At 32.3% G+C, this 3,130-nt stretch overlaps 1 long non-coding RNA gene across 1 annotated transcript; it reads left to right on the forward strand.

Moving 5' to 3' along the window:
- Positions 1-1,825: 1,825 nt before the first annotated feature.
- LOC130244229 (uncharacterized) lies at positions 1,826-2,477 on the forward strand. Its single transcript, XR_008839213.1, has 3 exons — positions 1,826-1,912; positions 2,196-2,251; positions 2,382-2,477. It is a non-coding gene; the product is annotated as an uncharacterized LOC130244229 (long non-coding RNA).
- The last annotated feature ends 653 nt before the right edge of the window (positions 2,478-3,130 follow it).

Raw genomic sequence — 3,130 nt, forward strand, 5'->3', positions numbered from 1 at the left:
TCCATGACAACAGAAACGCTCGTGTGCGCGCGGGGAGCGAGTGCACATCACGCTCGCGTAGTGGAGGAAGTGAAATGCACGCGTCCGTTCAAATGAACACTGATAAGCCATGAATCATGATGACATGTAAACTTCGGCTCTGTTCGATGTTGGTAAACATACCTTTTCTCAACCACTCTTTTAAGTTTAACCAAAGCTACAAAACGTTCATATATTGGTAAATAACAAACTTGTGCTACATATTTCTTTCTTTCCGTTTTTTGTTTTATTTCCTGACAGACAGCCAGATAAATTTAAATATAAATATTCATTTACTTTGTAATTAATTGGTTTACTTATGACTATGTTTTATAGTATTTAACTTTTGACTTTAACATAAAATGTACTGGTCTATTAATGTGTGTTTGTTTGTTTATTTATTTTTTATTGTTTATTTTCTTTATAATCTTTAGTTCTATTAGTACATAAATACCCTTACAAAAATAGCCTACAGGAATCCTGCAGGATTTTCATTTTTTCTGCAGGAACCTGCTGGTATCCTGTAGGAATTATGAAATCCTGCAGGACAAAATGACAATATGTGCAGGCAATTCCTACAGGTTTTAGAATCCTGCAGTACTTTTTACAGGAATCCTGAAGGATTTAAATTTTTCCCCTGCAGGATAGCTGCTGTCCTGCAGGAATTATAAAATCCTGTAGGACACATTGACGATATGTGCAGGAATTTCCTACAGGTTTTACAATGAATCTAAGCAAGTGACAAATCCTGCAGGATTTTATAATTCCTGCAGGACTTGCAGGAGTTATTTGTTGTAATTGGAATGAAAGAAAGAAATTCTGTCACTTGCTGTTGGTAGCATTACAATATGAGTTCTAACAGATAAACAATACAACAAACAAACAAAAAATTAATAAATACATAAATAAAAGTATACGAATAGATTATAGGCAATTATAAAAATCAACCATTACTCTAAACCATTCAAATTATGCATATATGCAAACAAACAAGCTCTACACTTTTACGTTTTATTTCTATACTTTTTTATTTAATTTATTAAAATGTCAATCCAGCTATTTGAATTCAACTAACATCTGTTTGGTTGGATGCAAAAAATAAAAATAAAAAACTGCAAGACCTGTCTGTGAGGTGGACACATGTTGAACGTATGTCTGTGCATTTTATGAGTTCAACAGAGTCTATCCCTTTTTCTTTTAAAATGTTTGTTGCTGTTATCCCTGATTCTCTGTCTTTTTGACCTGAGCAACCTATGTTATTCAGTGTCCATTGCCTTTTTGTGGCAGCTGGAACTGGTGCCTCTTCGTTTAAGTACACTTTTTATTCTATTTTTATCCTTTAAAAAGAAGCAGGTTAGGGTTATTGTTAGTTGGATTGGTAAACGTAATGTGTTTTCTGCAGTGTTAGAGTAAATTTAATTAGTAAATTATTATAAACATTTTAAATAAAATAAGATATAAATGCAAAATTGAAATTAGATAATACATTGCTGCCAATAATGTAAAGGTCTATATTATAAACGTATAATAATTACAATATTTAAGTTAATAATGACTACTACTAATATGTGTGTGTATTATTTGGCAAATGGACTTTGTTAAACAAATTAAAACAAACATTATTTATAAACATACTTTTTTCTTTAAGAAAATAAATTCTTTGTTTGTGGAATACGTGTGTTTTAATTAATCTGCTTTACAGGTTCATACAGATAATCTTTCACACTTAAAAAGACGCTCGTTTTCGCCACCTACTGGCGTAACAATGTAGTTTACATTATAAACTCCGGTCAAATGAAACATTCAGAGAAAAGATCCGATTCATTGAGATGACTCGCTTCACGTCGCCGATTCGAATGCACGTCAGTCAACTGTCACCAACCGTCTTCTGAAGGTAAAGTACTTTTCTTAAGTTATTTTATCGTTAAAATGCTATAATTACTTATCTATTTTAACGTTAAATCAGTAAATTGCTTTGTAACACCAAAACAAATGCTTTTTTTTCCTTTTAAAGCCGAGATCACGTTAACAATACTAGTATATTGCTAACGTAATATACCCAGGCCTACTACCGCCGGCGCCTATATCAAAATTTAATTTAAAAAATGGCTATATTAATTATATTTTTATCATTTACTGCTTATAATTGGTGCTAATGTCGTTTTTTGTTACCTCAGAAATCATTTTGATCGCCGGTCGGACAGCAAACTACCTGTTGGCAGGTTGACATAAGGTAAAACTGTTGTCATGGATACAGTCAGCTGAATCAACCAGATAAATGAATATTTATTTGTGTGTATATATGTTTGTGGGTTTGTCTGTCTGTCTATCTGTCTGTCTATATATCTATCTATCTGTGTTAGAAAATGGGCAAAACATGGGTCCTAGTGGAATGAAGGGAGGAGCCACCGACCTGACATTGTTCCTAAAAAGAACCTACTGAAAAATTACTTTGAACCTGGAGATGTTGTGGATGTTGCCGATGAGGATGAAAGTTCACCAGCCACAGTTTTAGACTGTTTCTAAGGTATTTGTAAAGGTTTTTATGTGTTGTAAAGTAATCTGTGTTTTTGAAACTAATGAAGACAGCAGAAGTCAATGATTTATTGTAATTATTTAGCCTGACATGTTTACTGTTACAAAATATTTTAAATCTTTTCTAAAATAAAATATATTGTGTTTAAGTTTAAGTTTTTTACTCGGATATTTAAAAATAACTTATTTTAGAGCAGTAATCACAATATCGTGATATTTTTATCCAAAGTTATCATACCACCTGAAACTTATACCGGCCCATGCCTAATCATAATTGAAGATATGTATTTTCAACTTTTTAAGTATTTTTTAAAGTATTTATTTCTCTTTAGACAACAAAGAAACTCTCAGGAGGAGGATATTCAGGAAAGGGGATTTTACAGACACAGCACAGAAGAAATTTCCAGATGTACCAATAAAATTTATCAGGGCAGCACTCGGAAAAATTAAATGATGAGCACAAGTTACGAGTAAGGTAATAATTTGTACACACACGCACGCACGAACGCACGCACGCACACACACTTGTATTATCACATTTGTGAATTGGAGAATACAACAAAAAATTTTTTTTACA

Source organism: Danio aesculapii, chromosome 17, assembly GCF_903798145.1.
Source record: "Danio aesculapii chromosome 17, fDanAes4.1, whole genome shotgun sequence".
In the NCBI taxonomy this organism is placed as follows: domain Eukaryota; kingdom Metazoa; phylum Chordata; class Actinopteri; order Cypriniformes; family Danionidae; genus Danio; species Danio aesculapii.